Here is a 7,614-nt window from a genome sequence, read left to right on the forward strand (position 1 = left end):
TCAGGCGCCCCGGCTGGCCAGGGGGAGGTAGTTTTAGAGACCAGGATTACGGCATGTTTTTGTGAGGGTATCTACCCTAGGGGACATGGGGAGAACATGCAAACTCCACACAGAAAGGCCCTTTCGCCAACCCCCGCCTCGGGTATGGGCACTGATGACGCGGAGGAGGGAACACGCCGCCAGTGCCCACAGCATCCCCAGCGGGAATCGAACCCATGACCTTCTAGCTGTGAGGCGACAGCACTACCAACTGTGCCACCGTGCCCCCCCATATCAAAGTTCTGCATCTTGTCCAAATGGCATGACTTCGAAGTGACGATATAGGTGATGATCTATAGTATAGTGTCATTTTGCTACTGTGAGTGCTAGACGTTGTGATGGCTTTGTTGTTCATATCAGTTATAGTATACTGTATATACGGTACGGCTGCGGTATGGCATGGCTGCCACACAAACGGATCGAGAGGCACTTGAGAGGAAAGGGAAGACCATCCATGGATGTAGTTAGGAGAGCTGCCACCAGAGGAGTTCCCTGGCTAGGCCCTCACCCAGAGCCCTCAGCCCCGGGGCCTTTGAGAAAGACCTCTATAGGAACCAGGAACTCCACCGACATTACCATGGAGCTGCAGTTTCCAGAGCTCCAGTGGAAAACGAGGCCCCATTTTTTTCTCTTTTTCTCCTTTCTTCTCTTTTTTTTTAATGAAATCGAGACCACACAAGAGCCCCCGTAGGTATTAAACTTTCCCACTAAAAGTTTATGGAGTTATTTTGGTTGCAACATCATTCGATTTGCCCCGGCCCATGTAGTTTGGGCCCCCCCAAAAATAGAAACCGGTGTAGTAGTATACTTTATACTTTCACGTGGTGTTCTCGCAATAAAGAAAAACAAGTCCCCTGATGCTTGAGGGGGTGGGGGGAGTGCAGGGCAGGTAAATACGAGCGGGAATCCTCAGGATATTCCACTAGTTGTCTGGGTTTTCCCACAGCTCAGGAAGCTGTGAGGCGGAGGTGGGGCCTCATTTCTGCCTACCTGCCTGCCTGCCTGCCTGCCTGCCTGCCTGCCTGCCTGCCTGCCTGCCTGCCTGCCTGCCTGCCGGTGCGGCACTCTCTCCTCTTCCGCCGTTAAAGAACCACTGAGGCCTCGCCCGGTCAACAAACCTGAGCCCATTTCAAATGACATAATTCTTCCTCTTGCTGCTTTTCATCTCTGGACTTACTAGAGTTCAGTCAAAGTTTTGCCTGGAGATTTACTAGGGGCCTCGACGAGTTTGGAAAGCTATGCTGACACACACAGGGGTATTATTGTACAGAAGTGGTTTTACGTCCTTGCTCTCCTCCTAGGCCGGGCTGTGGGGCTCCCCAAACCTTTCCACGCCAAAGACACCCTCTCTGCACCCTGCAGTCTCCGGCTGCAGCTGTCCCCCTTTTTTGTGAAATGGCTCAAGACATATAATAATTAATAATAGCTGCCAATGCGATGTGAGCGTGTAGTATTTTTGTACGGCAATTTTTCTTTTTTGGGGAGGGGAGGGGGGGGGGGGGGTACATTTCTATTTTATTTATGTAAAATTGTTTTCATTTTTCTTCTCCTTTCCAAATGTTTTCCCTGGACATGACGGCAAACATGACGGCAAATGTCCGCCTCTGGGGTCTCGTAGAGCAGATGAAATCCCACCTCCTGTGACGAGTGAGGGGCCGTGGCCCCCACTTTGAAAAGCACTGTCCAATAAGAGGTCATTCCAGCAGTGGGGTTGCTTGATGGTGGGGGTATACGTTAAGTTTTTTCTATAGCTCGCCGCGGTGTTAATGACAGGGAGAGCACTGGGGAATCACCCGTCGCCTCCGGAACGACGCCGATAACATGCATGGGTAATAGAGTGCTATAATTAGACGTGTGAACCCTTAATGAGTGCCACTGCGTATGTGGAGATGTATCTGGGCTTGAGCTCGTCCTTGTCGCTCGATCGCCCGGGCGGCGGGCACATGACGTCACTAATCACAGCGGGGGGATTTCACAGGCGCGTCAATGTCATCTCCGAGGAGGATGCCCGGGAGGACGGAAACCCGTCGTCATCGTGTTCATCTGCAGCCCTCTCTCTCTCTCTCTCTCTCTCTCTCTCTCTGTCTCTCTCTCTCTCTCTCTCTCTCTCTCTCTCTCTCTCTCTCTCTCTGTCTCTCGTTCCTTTTGCCTCCACGCTCTACTTGCATTCTCCGTCCAAAAATAAAACAAAATCCCCGAAAACCTTTTACTAGCTTTCAATGATTCAACCATTCCAGTACCAATATGAAATCACTCTGCAAACCTCGCCGCATGCCAACTCCGGAATCATCTTTAAGCAGAACTTGCATTGTGTGAAAAACACAAATGAATCGCACGAAAAACAAACAAACAAAACCGTTCCCAGTGCAATGCTGCAACACAAAAGAATCTGAGGTTACCCAACCTTTCTGTGTTGCTTATGTTATGGCCAGATAATGAATCACACTGCCTCACGGTGCCAATGGAAAAGCCCTTTGTTGTTCTGGCAGTAAAGGTGGAGAGGAGGACTGGACATTGGGCTGGTTTGTTGTTCTGTAAAGGGATATAAAGGCCTCTCCTCTGCAGGGCAAACGGGGAGGGAGACCATATAGTCTGGGAAACTGTTCCTATAAACCGCTGCATATTATAGAACATTGCTTCTCAAACGTTTTCATGTCAAGGACTTCCAAAATGACACTCCTTAATTAACTAACCCACGGGGCGCGGACCCCCCGTTTGAATATATGCCAAGGGCCCCCATAAGAGATTACAGCTAGCAGTGACTTTCAACCATTCAGATTTCAAGGGTCCCCGGTTTGAATTAGGTTATGGTCCCCTATTTAATGGCATCTCTAGGACCCCGATTTATATTGTAAAATCAAAGTTAATTTCATTCTGAGAGTGTGCAAATGGTACAATATGTTGCCACGAGTCCACGACAACGGATAGCACGGATAGTCAGATAGAAATAGGGCTAGCGTGAGGTTCAAGGGCCAGGGTATAGACTATAAGGTCGCATTCACACCTCTAATTCGGTAGACTCCATGCGAATGGGTGGAGAAGTTGCATCATTTTTGCATATTTAATTTGCAGCGTTTGCCTTCCCACTGCACTGTCATACGCAGCAATTGGAAACGTAGCAGGGACCTTTATCAATGTGTTCAATTCATAAACTACACAGTGAAATATATGTGTTAAAAATATATATACTTTGAGTAAAAGTGGACTGGACGTGTGTGTGTGTGTGTGTGTGTGTGTGTGTGTGTGTGTGTGTGTGTGTGTGTCGTCACGATTCCCGGTCCAGGTCTGTACTGCGAGCGCAAAGTTTATGCAACATTGTGCAAATGTGCGATCGAACCTAATCGCATCCATTCTCTTGCTATCCTGTACACTGCATTGTTGGTGTGTGTAACCTTCAGCATACAGTAAGCCTATGATGGTCTGGCCATATTGCAATAAGGGCTTCTATCTCTTCATTAGACCACGTGTGTCCACGGGACAACTTTACGCGTCGCTGTGTTATAATGCCTTCCTTCTCCTTCCTTCTCGTGTGCCAAATACCAACTTCTTCATCCCACAATGGTACATTCACTCCAGTTTAATGCGATTGCATTCACACATGCAGTGATCCGCATTCTGCTGCGTTTTGAAGCAAAGTGTAACCCCCGTTTTTTGGCGGAGTAGAATGCGGTTCTTTGGTGCGCATTAGGATTCGATTAAGCCTTCACACCTTTCCAAACAAAGCACACTTTCCGATAATGCGCAGCAGGATTCGTTTTAATCGCAGTAAAGCATGCTGCTGTGAATGCGGCCTACCGGTAAGTTTGACATCGAGACCTAAAGACATACAAAGCCAAGTAGAAGAGAAGTTCCCATTTATATCCATAAACCTCATTCCTCAAGGTGCATTTAGCCCTGTGCGCCTCGCGCTCCCGTGTCATTCCATCCATGTTCCAACTCTGTGATAACCCACACCTCTACATCTCTGACAGCTAATACACCAGATAGTGTTGTGGTTGAGAGTCCAGAGAAGTGTCTGTATTAGAGATAGAGACCACTTCTGCATACCATCTCAGAGCTGGGCTATAGGTGCAGACTATTTGTCTTTATAATTGGCAGCCATGGGGCATACGCACAGTTAGAGGGTTCCAACAACTTGGGATGCCCAAAAAGGAGGCAAAAAGGCTGGCAAATGATTGTGGTTTCTCTGCTATAGTTGGCAGCCGTCATATTATGGAGACGTTGTTACTTATACCCATAGAGTACTGAGTGACATGCCTATTCTACCTTGAAAGCACATTCCATGATTACGTAAATGTAACTTCAATGCACCTATAATTATTTGTGTCCTTGTATGCATCTCCTTTGTGTGGACATCAATAAATCGTTATATGTGCGTGCGTGCGCTGTATGTAGGAGGAAGTGATTAACCAGGTTCACCTGGCGTGCCCTAATATTTTGGACTTGTCACTATAGCGCACCGAAGTCTGACGTCAATGTCGGTAGAGGGCGCAAATCCACGGGTTCGTGTACTTTTTATTTGCATTGTAATCCCCATAGGGGGATTTTAGACCGCCTCATATAAATAAGTACCGTTTGAAAAATAAACAAATAAATCATCCAGGCCGCTTCACTCATATGGATATGAAGAACCAACTGACTGAGAGAAAACGCTATTGTTGCTGCTACTGAATTAGTTACATTTTCGCTAGAAACAGACTGTTACGAGTGACTGGCGGTCGCAAACGATACAGAGACACCTCCCTGACAATAACGCAGAGACAGATCACAACACGATTTTAAGATGACCCCATGTTATTCTCCATAGAGAAATTACTTCCGTGAACCAGGGGAATCGAGGGGACGAGCGAGTGACGTCAGGACTTTGGTGCTCTATAGGCAAAAACAAAATGTTAGATACATTTGAAAAAAAACACATTGTGTTGTGTAAAGTTGCCCGAACGGCCAAGGCTCCAAGAATCGACAGTCCAATAATGTAGATATTTTTTGGCATTTTATTTACCTCAAAACACAAAGTGACCGACCCATGCTGGATTTGACTGTGCAGGCAAAAATAATACTTCCCGAAATAAGACTGACAATACACTTTCAAATAACCGAAAGTAAGAAAACACTTGACCACTCAACTAAGGAAAAACAACAAACCAAGAACTTAAGAAACTGAAAACAGGCTATGCCTTCCTGGCCCTGGCAGCTCTCTCCCCTGGAGTTGTCTCCTTTGTTAGTCTCAAGCTAAACTGATTCCCCTCCCAAACATTTCCACAAGCCTCCCTTATATACCAGGTGAGACCCCACCCACAATGATTAGTAATTGGACCAATCTACTCAAACAAGGTAAACCAACTATACAATTACACATTTAGAGTCTGAATGTTTTCCAAGGCATCACATCAAACACAAAACAATTATGATAGCATTAGGCAACACCGATAAGTAGTACAGTATATGACGCTACACACATAGCCACACCTCCAAGGAGCTTGATGACAGTCAATGAATGGGAGCAGCTGTGCAGTGTGCGTTTGTAATGTTCAGTTTCACATTGTGGAGTCTTCTAGTGTCTATAGGGCAGTGTGTGTTTGTAATGTTCAGTTTCACATTGTGGAGTCTTCTAGTGTCTATAGGTCACGGGTTGCCCCGTGACATGTTGCAACTGTTTTCACACATTTTCAAATAGGTCTTAAAGACCTATAGTGAAATAAAAAATAAGTTTTTCACACTTTTAGACCATATCCGTCGTCATCATATAGGCATACCTAACAATGGATGCCAAAACAATGGGGGAATTTTTGATGCATGATGACGTGTATATAGAGTCCTGCATGAATGAAGCTTGATTGTATTCACCTGTTTTATTCCCATCCCCGCCCAAACACAGCTGATGATGATTAGAGAACTACTCTGTTTTTAATCTCATTCAAGATGACATCCAGACAGTGTATTACTCATATTAAACCTAATCAGCGCGCTAAAATATGTTTCTGAAAACATTAAAGGTTAGAAATAAGCCACAAGCTTTGCTGCCCGTCTCTCTGTGACTTTGTAAACAAACAAACAGCACGCACGTGTGACGTGCACCCGTCGCACATATAATGGATCTACGTCTGATAGCCTGTAGGGATGCAACGTTCTACCACCAGCAGTATATCATTTACAAGTACTGGAGTTATGTAGCCTGTGTGGTTTTCCACCGGCCTTTCTCAATTCTGGCCGGTCGAGAAACAGACAGTATTCACCGATCTGTGCACCCGCCCCCCCCCCCCCCTCCTCCCCTCCCATCCCCTCCCCGGTAGAAAACAGCGGAAAACACCGAACACAAACTGCACAAGGAAGTGGGCCTCCTATGTCAAATTGTTCAATGGGTTTCCTCAGGCCTTTTGAGCCGAATGCGAACCAAAAATAAAAGCCTGGGTACCGAGGCTAGGAGTTATGCACGAGAGCATGGTTAGGTCTTCCTCCTGCTCTCATTGGAGTAGTTGTTTTAATTCTCAGTCTGTATGCCACCATTCCCTTAGTATGTCTTAGCGAAGACCGTCTGGTCTGTATAAGACAACATGGTTAATATCTTGTCTATAAGCTGTGTTGTTTTCACGACCATGAAGCAATGGTGGAATCGGACACGCCCCAAAATATACCCGTATGCGTGTCTCAAAGAATGGGCTATAAAGCTAACAATGTTTCACGGCATTTTACTTGCCTTTGACATTGGAGTCTGCTCCTTAAATTGAGGTTGAGAGAGCGTGGGAGAGACTGTGTGCAAGATGCAATTAACATCATCGCCGGTATACAAAATGTAATCGTATTGAATGTGGCCTATTACCGTTTGTTTGGAAACCAAACCGAAAATAAATCAACAGAGCAGCAAGCAGTCATCCAGGAAAGCCAATTAAAGAGCATAAGCCTGTGTGAGAATAGATTCCAGGGGCTTCGTTAAAACACTTCTGGGCTCATTGCGAGTTGCCCTCACAAACAGAACGATATGGTATGGAGGGAGGGGTTTCCTTGGCTTGGATGCCAGCCCAGGTGCATGCTAAAAGTCTTTGACCCAATACAGTAACAACGTGTGAGCCAACACATGCAGCCTCATACCGTACCTATCCAGAGCAAAGAGGAATATATTCCCACCATAAATCCATTCCAATAAAGATGCATGCGTGACGTTTTTATTTATTTACTTTTTTTTTATCGAAAAACGTATAGGGAATGTGATCATAAATGGTGCTATTTAGTCGGTGCACCGTTCTTAATGCGTGTGTGCCACGAGTGCCACGGTTCTTTTCCACCCTAAAACATGATCATCGGGTGTTATTGTAATATAAGGAGGGAGAACTTTTTCCAAAAGGTGTACAGTATTTGTTAAAATCATGCTTTTATGTGGACACGCCCACCAGTTCATTAAAGATGGAGTGCCACAATTTTTTTCCACCCTAAAACATGATCATCAGGTATTATTACAATATAAGGGGGAAGAACTTTTTCCAAAAAGTGTACAGTATTTGTTAAAATCATGCTTTTATGTGGACACGCCCACCAGTTCATTAAGTATGCCTGGTTTGCCTGGTGGGTGGTGATGGG

The sequence above is a fragment of the Protomyctophum parallelum genome, assembly GCF_964188405.1.
Source record: "Protomyctophum parallelum genome assembly, chromosome: 6".
NCBI classification, from domain to species: domain Eukaryota; kingdom Metazoa; phylum Chordata; class Actinopteri; order Myctophiformes; family Myctophidae; genus Protomyctophum; species Protomyctophum parallelum.